At 38.7% G+C, this 15606-nt stretch overlaps 1 pseudogene; it reads left to right on the top strand.

The window, feature by feature from the left end:
* Positions 1–11366: 11366 nt before the first annotated feature.
* Positions 11367–14676, top strand: LOC138011286 (uncharacterized; annotated as a pseudogene).
* Positions 14677–15606: the final 930 nt, after the last annotated feature.

Here is a 15606-nt window from a genome sequence, read left to right as displayed (position 1 = left end):
AATTAGGTCTCCTCAGTTAATTATTGTTTTACAAGATGAAATCGAAAAGAAGATAAGAATATGACGACGGATACAATTACAATTAGAATTACATACAATTACAATGTCAAACGGAAGGATACGATACGAAAAAAAAAAAAAAAACGAAAACCTGCAAAAAAGTTAATACTTAAACACATTTATAAGAAAACTACCAGTAGTTATTACAGAAAAACGCCTTACGTGCTTTTTTAAAGGAGACAGAAGAGGACGAGTTGACGATTTCGGTACTCAAGGAGTTGTAAAATTTAGGTCCTTGGTAAAAAACGGAAAATTGTTTGATGTTAGTTCGACAAAAAGGCAAGCGATATAAATGAGAGTTTCTTGTATGATACGAATGAATTTCTTTCTGTAAGGTGAATTTACAGTCAAATTTTAAAGGAAGGGCACGGTTCTGGTAAGAGTACATGAAGAAACCTAATTGTAGTAGGTGTATGTCATGGAATTTTAAAATACCAAGGTTTCTAAAGATTGGATCAGTATGTGCATAGAAATGGGTTTTAGCTATAGTTTCCACCACTCGCTTCTGAAGAATTTCAAGACGAACAAGGTTAGATTTGTAAGTGGAGGCCCAAACTAAGTTGCAGTAAAAAAAGTATGGGTAGACAAGTGAAAAGTATAAAGTTCGTAGAGATTTTGTCGACAAGTAGAAATTAGATTTGCGAATTATTCCGATAGACTTTGAGACTTTATTAGCCACATGCGAGATTTCGGACTTCCAATTTAAATTTTCATCTAGGATTACTCCCAAGAAAACTGTTTCTTTTACCTGATCAAGTTTATAATCATTTATTAAAAGTTGAATATCATAACTTACACGTTTTTGACTTGGTTTAAATACCATAAATTTAGTTTTTTTCAGGTTTAATGAGAGCTTGTTAACTCTAAACCAATTTGACAACTTATTAAGCTCAGTATTCAATATGTTAGCTAGGCAATCTGCATCCTTATGGGACAGATAAACGTTGGTATCATCAGCAAATAAGATCAACTGTAATATTTTAGATGCGTTGTTTATATCATTGATGTAAAGCAGAAAAAATAAAGGTCCTAAAATGGAGCCCTGTGGGACACCACATGAAATGTTGGTACGTGAAGAAACATGACCGTTGTATTCAACAAATTGAAGTCTGTTTAAAAAATAGCTCTTTATCAATTTCAAGGCCAAGCCACGTATGCCATAGTGTTCAAGTTTATCAAATAAGATAGAATGATCAACTGTGTCAAAAGCTTTCGAGAGGTCTAAGAAGACGCCAATCGCTAATTCACCGTTATCCAACGCCGATGAAATTTTATCGTGCAAATCAATCAAAGCAAGCATGGTAGAATGATTTTTCCTAAAACCGAACTGGTTATCACAGAGAATATGTAAATTAGTCAAATAGTCAAGTATGCGATTGTAGATGATTCTCTCTAGGAATTTAGAAAAGCTAGTTAAGATCGAGATAGGCCTAGTTGGTGAACAATGACGGGTCATCAGCTTTAAACAGAGGTATTACTCGAGCTATTTTCATTTGATCTGGTACAATACCATAAGCAATTGACAAATTCATAATGTGAGCCAGGGGTTCTGAAATAATTTGAATGGATTCTTTAATTATAGACATTGGGATACTATCATAGCCAGCCGTCTTTCCGGAGGCAAAAGATTGGGCAATGGTAATAATTTCATCTGTTGTTGTTGGGTTAAAGAAGATTGATTCCTGGAAGGTTCCGGATAAAAAGTCTTTATGTGAACACGAAGGAGACTGAATTTCTCTTGCAAGGTTAGGACCAATATTGGAGAAGTAACTGGAAAACCTATTTGCGACTTCTATTGGATCAGAGATTTCTAGATTATCGGATCTAAACACTGTATTTACTTGAGGTTTTGACTTTTTTTCTATTTAAGACTTCATTTAGAATTTTCCAAGTGGCATGGGTATTTGATTTAACATCTTGCAATTTCTTCTCGTAATACAAACGCTTAGCCAAACGGAAGGTGTGATTCAGTTTGTTTTTATATGCTTTATAGAGCGAAGCATTGACCATTGATGGAACACGGAGATATTTTTTTATAAAGATTATTCTTCCTTTTGATTGATTTAAGAAGAGCTTTCGTTAACCACGGTTTTTTAAAGCGCCTTTGCTTACGGGTTACCCTTTTGAGAGGGAAGCAGTCATTGTATATTCCTGAATACAATTCAAGAAAGCGGTTGTACGCAGTATTTGGCTCGTCGCAGTCTTTTAGCGGAGACCAATCAACACCTTCTAGTTTTTCAACAAATGAAGGAATGTTATCTGGGTTCTTGTCTCTAATAAAAACGGGATCTTGTCTACAGCGATTTACTAGCATGGTATCCGAATGGATTGAAAAAACGGGTAGATGATCTGAAATGTCAGTAAATATTAAGCCGCTTCTCGAACGCTCGAAAAAATTATTCACAAAAATATTATCAATTAACGTAGCGGTGTGAGAGGTAATTCGCGAGGGACGAGTAATCAAAGGAAAAAACATATTAGAGTACATTCCATCTAGAAATTGGCCTGTAAGCTGTAAACGTCACACAAAAATTTACAAAATATCCCACAATATAGCTTCATGTGATGAGCATAGAGATTTTTAATTGCTTGAAATGCGAATTACGAGATATGAACGTTAAATCCATGTTAAGCGACTAAAAAACGATGTTTAGGGCCTGATTGCATGAGCCGGGTTGGCCCGGTTAGCCGGGCTGGTGTCACTTTGCCGGGATCTCGGCATGCTTCTTAAACGCAACAAAAATCAACTTTGCGATTACATGACAACCGGCCAGCCCGGTTAGAAGCAGCCCGGCTAACCGGGCCAGCCCGGCTAACCGGGCCAGCCCGGCTCATGTAATCAGGCCCTTAGGCTAAGTCCCGGGGCGCTTTCCATCTCGGTATGGAAAAATCGGTGAGAATTTTCCGCCAAATGGAACAGTACAAGTTTTTCCTGGTTCGGAAGCAACAAAGCGCGCATTTTCATGAAGAAGCATTGTTCTAGTGTGATGAGGCAAGCGGTCCAGTTTCGGTAAAAACGAAAAAAGAGGAATACATCTGAAGGTGTTCCTTGTTTTCCGAGAAATTTCCAGTGGGAAGGACTGTTCCATTTGTTTTCCCACCGGAACAACCGGTATTTCCACGCAAAGGGAAAGCGCTCCCGGCCTCAGTAGCCAACCTCGTTTCCAGGTAAAAGAACTGGGAACTAGGTTGCTTGTAGCGGGCACTTGCATTGGAGTTTACCCTTGGAGCGGGATTGGAGCGGGATCAGCGGAATCGATCTCCTTCTTCCTTCTTCAGAGGCCAGCTTTCCAGGAAGCCTGATGCTCCTCCCTTGAAGTCAAAGGTGTCAACTTTTGGGTGTAAGGAGCTTTTGGGGGGTCCAAGGATGTTGTGGAGAACCGTAAAAATAAAGTAAAATTTTTGAAGAGGCTAAATTTCCTGTGGATTCACGCTAATTAAGCTGAATGGTTCGTTTAAATGGTCGCTGTATATGTAATGCCTGGTTTTCGGCAATCAACAACTGTCTAGCTAATCGGCCTCGCAAAGTACAGCAAGGACGCAGCTGATCAACAAGGTCGAACCGAAAGCATATACAAGGCGCCTCTGACAGCCGCTATACAGTCCATCAATAACCTTGGAGCACAGCCTACAGCCAGTTCGAATAAGCTGTATGCTGGTTTTTGCTGAGGGATTCTAAAAAGCTGACCTTTTACTATGATTTCAAGATACGAAAGGAAACGTCTTCGTTTTTAAGATATGAAGGAAATTGTGGCACCCGAAATAAACACGAAACGTTTCCTGGGTTTCGAGAAACGCAAGCCAGGGTCGAGAACCAACACAAACTCAGCCCACTTATCGCATCACCAGGAATCGAGCCCGGGGCCACATTGGTGAGAGACGAGTGCTCATATGGAAACCAGGCATATCACGACTCGTTGCACCCCAAAGGTGGTCTTGGCGCGGAAATTCACATAACCAAATCAGCATCTCATTGGCTGCTATTCACATTCCGCGGATGCATTGAGGCATATCGTCTTTCCGGTGGCGAATTCCCGAGCGGTTTTAGCTGGTTCAGCGCCGCTTCACGAAGACATTTTCATCTTTATCCAACGTTTGGTGGTGGCAAAGCTATCTCTTGCATCTGTCCAGCGCCTTACTCCAAGAATCTTCGCTTACTGATTCAATCTCGACGCCGACGAACGATTTCATTTTTAAAAGGAATCGTTGTCTCGTTCTGGAAGTGTCGTGCCGTGGTTGTTCATTTCATCTGATGTGTTTGCGAAAGATTTGAAGCTTCTGTTGGTTATATTCTTCAGTGATTCTTCGTCAGTGACGAAGTTTCTTAACAAAGGTTAGTCGTTTTGCTCTTCTGACGATGTACTCAATAAGGGTCTTCCCGAAGTTTTGTAGTAAGCGATCTCTGTTTTCCAAAAACATGATACATTTTGTGGCATATGCGTGACTCTCAGAGAGATTTCAGCTTACGCCAGGCTTTGATTTGTGCTTGTCTCGGTCGTTTGCGATATTTTGTACTCACATCCTGTTCGTTAATTTTCTAGGAACTCTGTTTTTCCGACAAACGCGTTATTTTGAGTAGTGTGGTGGGTGGCAGTGTACAACATTTGTTTTAACACTTCAACACACATGTCAACAATGGAGAAATTGTGGCTAATCGCGACGATTTTTCTGCTTAATCTTGGTAAGTTAGCCAATTGTAAACAACTTTCTTATTCACTGTTGTTCCGTTTTTCAACAATGTACTTTCTTGAAACCATGGCCAGTGTTTATACTTACCTGCTAGTGCTGTACATTGTTGAAGGACGTGATCTGCCACGAAATCACCTCTTCCTCCAGAGTTCATGCCGACAGAAGAATGTCTTCGAGGTTTCTATGGACAGTACTCTCGAGTTTTTTTGCAGTTTCAAAAATCCATGATGCCCACCTGCTATGTGTGGGTAAATTTGAAAATTACGAAGTTAAGTTTAAAAGTAAATTGCAGGATTTCCATTGTTTTTAGTCCATGTTTTGATATTCTAGAAATCCTACCCTTCTTTATAGGCGGGGTACAAAAGGAATCTTTGTGGCGAACCCAGAACGATTTCTGAACCCAGAAAGATTGAAGAAAATAAATGGGAAGTGAGAAACATTGGCTTCTGGGCTGACATGTTGATAAACTTCTTTTCACCACAAGTTTACGCGTGCCCTCTGAGCACCTGACATATACCCCTTCGTAAAACAGAAGCATTGGACCGAAAATACTATTAACGTTAACAAGTGCAAATTCAGCGAGGTACAGATTTTGTTAGCTTGCTTTATGCAAAAACAAATATTGATGCAAAAGTAAATAAATATTGATACACAGTTTTTAGAAAGAGCAGAAGGAAGTTTCCAGGACGGTCGCTCGAGAATAACATATTTAAAACATGAAAACAACATTAATTTTGAACCGTGAATATAGAATATAAACAGTTACGATCAGCGACAAACATTTTGGGAGATTTTTGCTACGTTCAAGTAAATTTTTCCGCCCACCATTGTTTCTGCAAAGTCAAAAATTTACTCTCCAAGACGAGGTTATTTATCACCAGGTACTATTCCATCATTTTGGAAATAGCAGCTACTTTATTATTCACCGGCGTCACGATTTTTTGCCGATTTTGGGGCTCATTTTGTTGAAACTCAAGCACGCTTCCAACAGACCTGTTTATTTTCATGAAACCTTTCCTGCTTACAGAGTTATACTAAAAATATCCTCCCGTGTCACGTTTCAACCTTAAGCTCAAAAATTCAATACACAACATGATATTATAATTCACAAAGGCAGAAAATATCACAGAATCCTTTTCCAGCGAAACATTTTATTGAAACAAACAACATAAGATGCACTAAAACGCCATTCGCGTTGCAATGACTTTCCATTGCTGGTTAACGAGAATAACAAACTCACGAGGCAGAATGTATATTTATATTTAATTAAGTTAGCACAACACAAAAGCGCTAACCTTATTTTGACACGAAAATGCTTTACTATTGCCATAAAAACTATCCAGTTAAGCTCGCATATTATAAAACATGATGAATTCATAAGGGCCACCTTTTCCAGGGAACAATTTTTTGAAACAAACAACATATTTGCTCTTAGAGGCGAAAACCTCTTCCTATTTCATTGCGTGCGTGAAGACAAGAAAATCAAACGTGTCAAATTACCATGAACTTCAGGTTCAAACCCTTTCCTGAAGAACATTTTCCTTGAATAACAAGAAAATGCTTTACTATTGCCATAAAAACTATCCAGCACACATATCATAAAACATGATGAATTCATAAAGGCCACCTTTTCCAGCGAACAATTTTTTGAAACAAACAACATATTTGCTATTATTGCGTGCGTGAAGAGAAAAAACTCAATCGTGTCAAATATGCGCAATATTACAACAAACTAAAATTTCAGGATCAAACCGTTTCCATGAAGAACCTTTTCCTTGAATAATGAAGCACAAAATAGACGACACATTTCCAATTTTTTTTTACCTGAAGACTGTGCAGAGTTGGTCAAAGATCCATTTAAGGTGTTCGATTCGTTCTCTGTCTTTGTTGAACCCATAAGTTACCAGAGAATTTTCCATTTGGTTTCAGTGTTCTACATAACAGCACACTTGGTAAGTATTATTTTAGAAATGCAGCTCACGGTCGACAGATTGTTGTCGAAGTCCATTACTCGTCGCTTTTGAGATTCCAGGTGTTGGTTTTCACCGCCTGCGTAGTTTATCCAACTGACTTTCCATTATTGAGCTCCATAAGGGTATATTTTGTTTAAGGATCCACTAAAACGCCATTCGCGTTACATGACTTTCGACGCCATTGCAGGCTACAATAGGTTAATGATTCTACTGTGTCCACCAGAGAAATCTACGCAGTTCCACTACCCTCTCGATCCTAAGATAATACGCTCAGAAGGCTCTATGCACAAAGACACCGCTTACCAGGGGAGTGACAGGCAAGACTTTTACCGACACGGAAAAAAAAACTAACTAGATGCTTCTGTGAAGCATACACTGGGTTGCCTGTGGTACGTGCTACAGAAAATCAGAAGGCACTGAATTGTGTGGTATTGAAATACAGCATTCCAGTCTCTGAAGAATAACAAATAAAAGAGAAGCGAGAAACATTGGCTTCTGGGCTGACATGTTGATAATTTTCAAGTTCCCTCACAACTTCTTTTCACCACAAGTGTGCCCTATGAGCATCCGAAAACTTTGTAATACTAAACTTCACTGAAGTCAAGCCCTGTTTCGCGGGGTTAGTGTTGGGATGGGAGACCAAAACAATAAACCCCTCATAAAAAACAGAAACATCTGACCGAAAATACTATTAACGCTAACAAATGCGAACTCAGCAAGGTACAGATTCTGTTAGCGTGCTTTATGCAAAACAAATATTGATGAAAAAGCAAATAAATATTGATACACAGTTTTCAGAAAGAGCAGAAGGAAGTTTCCCGGACGGTCGATCGAGAATAAAATATTTACGACATGAAAACAACATTTTGTAATAAAAACTAACGATAAAAAGTCACGACGTTTCGACCCCTCGGAGGTCATTTTCAAGTGAGAATAAAAGTTTTAAGAATTAGCATAAATATGTAAAAATTAGATAAAAATGCGGCGAACGCCGAAATGTGATAAAAATATGTACAAAAGTGTAAAAAATGCTAAAAATATATGGAGTAATGAACGGTAGCTAGGGAAAACAATAGACAAAAAAAAAAATAAAAAAAATAAAAAAAAATAAAAAAAATTAATTACAAGAACTGTTCTAAACAAATAATTTGGCGCGGATAGAGTCACACTGTTTGTTTAGTGATGGTTTCAGTTCTTTTATAAAAAACATTTCAAAAACAAGACAATCAAACTTGTTCTGGCACTTTCTCAGAATTCTAAAACTCTTTGCGATGTTGTTAGGTTCCAATGCATGTTTCTCTCTCAGATGGTCGCCGATGGTTGCCCCTTTGTGCTCTTCAATGCGCTGGTGAAGGTGCCGGCAGGTATATCCGACATAACCTGCGTCGCACAGGTCACACTTGAATTGGTACACAACGCACTGTTGGCTTACAAGGGGTGGCTTCTCTTCACGGACCCGGATCTCTTCTTTGATCTTTTTGCTCGTGTAGACAGGGGTAATATCCGCACTGATCTTACGGCTTAGGTCGGCAAGTTGTCTCCGTACGGCGTTCGCAGATTTTTGGTCCTTGAAGGGCAACACGACTCTGATTGGGTCCCCACGCTTCTCATCAACGTGGGTGCGTGATTCCTCGGAAACTTTTGAATCAACGAAAAGGCGGATGGTGGACTGCACATGATCTTCAGGATAACACAGACGGGAAAAGATCTCTTTGAGGCGTTCACATTCCTCGTGAAAGGCCTTCCATGTAGACGAGAGCTTAAACGCACGGTTAAGCATGGGACTTCAAATCAAATCTCAAACAAAAAAATTTTTTTTCCTCATTTCAAATGAATCTCCAAGAAAATTCCTTCAAAGTAAAGAGCACTTTTAAAGCACTTTTTTCATCATTCTTTAATTATCATTGACAAACTTTAAAATTCTCGAGTCGTCAACGTGGCTGTGATACATGATTTAACAAATTCGCTTTTCAGTTGTTTTCGTGCACCATTGTGTTCAAACCAACACATTGCATACATTTCTGATTAACACGTTCATTCCAAAAAAAAAAAACATTTTCAGAGCTCACTGTCAATCAATTCAAAAATGAATAAGAATTTAGTAAACTAAATTCAAACATCAAGCACTTCACATCAAATGCTTTGAAGTTAAACTTTTTCACACAATTTCTTAAAATTGCACACGTAAACTTGGCAGATCTTTAAAAATGGAAATGAAAACAACAAATAGCGACAAACCTGAATAACAGTTGCACTACGTTGGGGCGATTGTTTTACAGTCTTATTGCACATAAAACGTGACAGAAAAAACTGATTGCATGAGTGATTATTTAACCTTGACGTGACGTTTTGGCTCGTCTACATGTCAACTTTTTTCGACTCGAATGTGAAAATCAAATGACTCAAAGTCCAGTAAAAATGCTTCATGAAGATCATGTGTGCTAACCAATCCAACGAATAAAATTTTGACGTATTTTAAACGTACATTTTGTTCAAAAATTCGAAAAATACCGAAATGACCAACAAAACATGATTATGTCATTACGGAAGTCACCCAAAGAGAATAATTAATGTTAACCCTCTCGTCCCTAAAAAAATTGCGCGAACGCCGTACGGAGACAACTTGCCCACTTAGCAGCCGTAAGATCAGTGCAAGGATTTACCCCTGTCTACAAAAAAAAGATAAAAAAAAAAGAAAAAAAAAATCCGTGAAAGAGAAGCCAACCAGCTTTTTAAGCAGGTCGTTGTGTACCAATTCAAGTGTGACCTGTGCGACGACATGCTTCTTGAAGCATACAAGGGTTTGAATGTGGGCGTGCTTCAAAATCAGAAGCGCATTGAAGAAATGAAAAACAGCAACAAAACGGCGACCATCTGACAAATAAAAGAAGCATTGAAACATTGAAATTGCAAGAGAACATGTTGATAAATTTTGAGAAAGTGCCAAACAACTTCTTTGTCAAGTTTGCCCTCTGAAATGTTTTTTGGCTTTTAATACTAAAAAGTCACTAAACAAACTGAAGTTAAGCTATCCGCGCCAAATTACGTGTTTAGATGGGAGAAAATTTTTTTTGTTAAACTCCCTAACTCTAGCTACCGTTCATTACTCCCAATATAAAAAAAAGCACTTTTTAACAAAACATATTTTTATCACATTTCTGCGTTCGCAATTTTTAATTATAATTAGATTTTTTTGCTGCTTTATGCAAAAAAAAATTGATGAAAAAGCTAATAACTATTGATACACAGTTTTCAGAAAGAGAGAAAAGTTTCCCGGACGGTCGATCGATCGAATAAAATATTTACGACATCAAAACAACATTAATTTTGAACCGATGAATATAGAATATAAAAAGTTACGATCAGCGACAAACATTTTGGGAGATTTTTGCTACGTTCAAGTAAATTGCAAAATCGAAAGTGACATGGCCGGAATTCAGCGGGCGCCGTGATTAAGTTACCGCGGCATGTTTACTCGCCAAAAACAGTGAAGCATCTGTGTCAAATGATGGCAAGATACCGGGTTTTTGTAAGTTTCTTTTTCTGTCAAGTGTTATAAAGTTTGACAATGAAATGAGCGAAGTCAAAACAAAGATCACAATCGCCCAACTCTTGTTTATGCAAAGTCAAAATTTACTCTCCAAGACGCGTACGACGTTATTTATCACACCAGGTATTCCATCATTTTGGAAATAGCAGCTACTTATTATTCATCTGCGTCACAAGTTTTCACTGATTTTGGGGCTCATTTTGTTGAAACTCAAGCACGCTTCCAACAGGCCTGTGAACCCTTCCTGCTTACAGAGCAATACTAAAAAACTCTCCCATATCACATTTGAACCTTAAGCTCGAAAATTCAATACACAACATGATATTATAATTCACAAAGGCAGAAAATACCACAGAATCCTTTTCCAGCGAAAATTTATTGAAACAAACAACATATTTGCTCTTAGAGGCGAAAACCTCTTCCTATTTCATTGCGTGCGTGAAGACAAGAAACTCAATTGTGTCAAATTACCATGTACTTCAGGTAAATACTGCTCACTTTGATTTCGTCTCGACGGGCGATAGATTGTTGTCGAAGTCCAGTACTCGTCGCTTTTGAGATTCATGCCTAGTTTATCCAACTGACTTTCCATTATTGAGCTCCATAGGGTATATTTTGTTCACTAAAACGCCATTCGCGTTGCATGACTTTCGACGCCATTGCAGGCTAAGTTAATGATTCTACTGTGTCCACAAGAGAAATCTACGCAGTTCCACTACCCTCTCGATCCTAAGAAAATACGCGCAGAAGGCTCTATACACAAAGACACTACTTACCAGGGCTCAAGTATAGAGATGAGAAAAAAGAAACTTTCCAAGGCTCTTACCTTCCGCAAAGGTGAAAGATGGACTTTAATCTGAACACGGGCCTGACTTGGCTATCTGGAAGCGCTTTCACTGCTGAAGCTGAATTTTTTTCAGTACCATCAATGAAGGGGGCTTCAATTCAATAAGGGCACTTCGTGGCATGTTTTTTCAACCCCCGTGTTTGTCTAAATGTTACGAAATAAATTACTACTAATATTTACTTAGTCTGTAGAAGGCCCTCACAATTATTTCAAGAAAACTCCTTTTCTCTAATGCAGACATACTGTCGTCAAAGTAAAAAGTGGATTGGGGCATGACGATAAAGGTGAAAATTTAACTTTAAAAAACTCTCTCTTTTGGGTAACTTTGACGGGCTTATGAAAGTATCGCGAATCCATTCCTTTCTAGAAATGTGTGAGTTTCCATGTGTCCTAAACTCTTTATTTCAGTCAATTTATTTACTTATCTTTTTTCGTTGACATCATTTTAACTTTTTCTTAAAAGGAATTTTGTGCGGGATCATTGCTTTTATCTATCGTTTCGTTTCTATCTTGACAACGTTCTTCACGTGAGGAATTGTCATTTTGTGACATTACCTTTTAGTAGTAATTCAAAAATGTGTTATTTTTCAATTTAATCAATTATGCTCGACTATTTTTATCTAGGACTTACAGAAAACTTGATTAAGCAACTACGTTCGCAGGACCTTTCCCTTCGCTTTAGGCCCCATCCCAAAGCGAAAAGAAAATAGAGAATAAATCTATTGACGGTTATAAGTAGCAATTAGTCCAGTCTTAGGCTCTTGTACAATTGGGTTTTGGCTTCTAACATCGTGTACATCATGTGCGAGGAGAGTGTTTGTTTAATATGTGCTTAGCTCATAATAACTATTCAGGCTATTAAAGATCTGTTTCCTAAGTTTTCAGTGCATTTTCGGCCATGTTTCTTTAGCCCCTCAGGGATTTTGCATATCAGAGAAATATTTACTTTTTTAAAGAGCATTTGGTTTGCAGTTTTCATTAGAAAGCAATATTTTGGTTAGTTAAACAACATACATACATCCTTTATGGACTTTCAAAGAGGGGTTTCAAAAGACAATAATCCTATACTGAGGCAAAATAAAATTGGATCATACATCTTTTAAGAAGTTCTCGTTGAAGACTGTGCTTGAAGCTTAAGGCTGATACTGAATTCAGAAAACTATGTAAAACCACACTTGAAAGAGTGGTTACAGAGCTTAGCGTTGTGTAACCACTCCCAATGAATTTACAGAACCAACAAAAGATGCATATATCATGTAAATTTTATTTATGAAACAACATCTAAAATATAATTTACACGTTGTGAATTTAGAACTTTTCCAGTAAATGCCGAATCGGCTCAGTCACAATTACCGTGACCCACCAACAAACTACTTATTATTCGTAGGTAATAAAGTAATCATCGATGAAACGAGCTAATTGATGTGTTTTCTTTTCCAGAGTATATTTTACACTGTCATCATGAGGCATTTCTTTATCATTGCCATTCTGATTTGCACCGCCGTCTACCGCACAAGCGTATTGGTAAATAGTTTTGATAAAATGCAAGAATTGAAAATCCTTTTACTTTTTTAATGGTGTCTCGGGTACACTCGGAAAAATCCGAGTACTGCTTTACAGGAGTCGAACCTGCGACTTTCCTGCCGATTACTCAGTTTGCATGCCAAAACCATTGACCTATATAAGACTCGTAAATTTCAACTGATATTCAGAAATAATATTCACCAAAAAAGGAAGTTAATGGTCATAAAAGTAAATGGTTTAGTAAATTCGACATAGTTTGAATATCCTAGAAACCCAAAGAAATGGTGAACGAAAAGATTCAGACCTCGGCCAAGAGTTCGAATTTACATAATTACTTTCAACTCTTGCCCGATATAAAATGAACTCGCTATATGTACCAAAATTCATAACTGGTACAGGGGCGGATTTAGAGGGGGGCCGAGGCGGCCGCGGCCCCCCCTTTCAGTTCGTCGGAGATTTTTTTTTTGTCAAAATATACAATAATTTTATCATTTTGTAAGCAGTCTGTTGGAGCTTTTGATTTTTTTAGCTAAAGCGTGATTTTTCGCTAATAGTATGACCAAAGTTGTGCGAATAAACTTTCAACTTACAGGCGCTAATATATCCTTTCGAAATGAGAAGAAGACTGGATGCAAATACTTGTTGTCTACAGTCAACCTATCTTACAGAGACTGTAACAACGTAAAATCTTAATGCCTATATATATATATTTTGTGACTTTGGAGCGAAGAGTCAAAAACCATGCATCATTATAACCATAACTTATAATTTTATTCAATATGGAATCCTGATACATTACGTTCCAGATTGCACCAGAGTGCATGTAAGAGTACCCAAATTTTCAAAATTTTCTGGGGGGGACCCCCCCTAGAAAGAGCGCCTAAGGCGCTACTGAGGCGCGCTAACGCGCGCTGATTAGTATTCTTGTTCGGCCCCCACTTTCAAAAAATGCTGGATCCGCCCCTGTGGTAGGACAGTGTGTTGTACAAGCGAGGGATGTTGTTTCAAGTTGCTTTGAAATAACTTTCATCTCCACAGTTTGAATTTGAGACTTTCATATGTATTCCAAAGATAATTAAAAAAAAACTCAATTGAACTACGGCAAGTAGCTCAAGAAATGCATGAAAGAAACGTACAATTGTGATGGGTTTTAATTTCTACTTTATTCGCACCAGATTTTGTCCGCCAATTACAACACGTAGCTCGAAGACAATTAAATTCTGCGTTCCAACGTAAAACCACTTGCTTAACCTTCTTTGCCTTCTTTGCAGGGAGGCGTGATTTATCATCAGACCATGACACCTGATTGGTTGAAGAGGCATGCCTCGTATATCAGCAAAGCTCATACATCAACTTCCAAACAACTGACATTGAACCCAATCTCAGTGAAACAAGCAGCTCTTCTCAAAGTGCCATTGATTTCTTGTGGTGCAATGAAGACTCTACACCGCTGACTGTCGAGATTGTGGTCGCAAATGACGTCAGCATCGGAAAGAGCGCGCGGACAGCACTATTAGGTATGGCGTGTCAGATGGTGAGAAGTTTGTGGGCTTGCAGACTGTCGGCAAGAAATTGTACGTGTCACAAGCTCCGTGTTTTGGAGTTCAAGGGGTCTCTGGTGCGACCTTATCGGCTCTGCGATGGTTCGGTGTAACCCCTAAACCCAGTAATTCTTTTTATCCCGGTCGGTTTATTATTACTCTTAAGCTGAACGAGGGCTGGGGATCGTGCTACACTGCGCATGACGGAGGCTTTATGAAGACTGTTGACTTCAGTAACCGCCTGATGCCCAGCAAAGGACTCGCTTTGGAAGTCTATAAAGGCGTTAACAAAGGAGATAAAAGTGGGATCAAGTCAATCATGGTCACCATTTTCCAAGATGACTCTTAGTGCAGCAACAAGAAAAACCTGCTTCGTAAAACCAGATTTATAATCTAGAACTCTAGAATTCGTTATGTTAGAGCAGTCAAAAAAGCTGGAAACAGGAAGCGTTTTAATATCACTTTTGAGCCATTAATAAAAGCACAAACACGGTGGGAAAATACGTTTGTTTTGAATATATTCGCCTTTGACATAATATTCACCGAAAAGGTGAAAGGATATCTACACAAGGCTACAGAAAAAACTGCGACCAAAAACCAAACGTTTGTTTAACCGTTTGTCACCATCAGGGTTCGGTCAGCCTTTAGGGACAATTCCCATCACCCATTCTCCCACATATATCATATTATATCATTATTTACCCTCGGATTTTTAGAGTAGCTTGGTGTAGCTAATATCTCCGAGCATTTACCCTCCCAACCATGATACATCAGAAGACAGACCACAACACCGGGAACTACATGCCCTATTCTTTGCGCGACAAGTGTGCGGGTACTTTTACGTCCCACAGGATTATGAACATTGAAGGGTTGTGAGACGAGAGCTCCGGCTTATCGTCCTTATCCGAGAAGACTAGAGAGTCTAACCTTTTGCAGATGTAAATTACAAAGGCAGCACTTTCTCCTCAGTCATTTAAAGACCCTGAGTGTTGGTCCGGCCGGAGTTGAACTCACGACCTCCCGCGTAACAGCCCGGTGCTCAACCAACTGAGCCACCGGTGCGCGGAGGAAAGGGCCTGGAAATAAGGTTGTTTTGGCTCCAAATTTTTTGATCTTTGCTCTACTTGAATAATCCCTTCGCGCGCTAAAAGAGTAAGGAACTGTACACGGGCCTTCTCCACGATTTTTGTAATTGATCATTATCGAACAGAGTTTCTCTGATTATCTCTTGCTGAAACATAATCATCTCGTTCTACTCCTCAAATAGTCGCTCGTAATATCCTCGACCCTCTTCGCAAAAAGTACACGCGTAACAGTTGGTCACGTGGACGTGCTTTCCTCGGTTCGGGCATGCGCAGTTTCAGGAACGATTTCCAATATGTAGAAAAGATGAAAAAAGACGAAGAAGAAACTTAAAATATG

The sequence above is a fragment of the Montipora foliosa genome, chromosome 7 (assembly GCF_036669935.1).
Source record: "Montipora foliosa isolate CH-2021 chromosome 7, ASM3666993v2, whole genome shotgun sequence".
Lineage (NCBI taxonomy): Eukaryota > Metazoa > Cnidaria > Anthozoa > Scleractinia > Acroporidae > Montipora > Montipora foliosa.
Note: the sequence above shows the minus strand (reverse complement) of the source record. Positions and strands in the feature narration are given on the sequence as shown.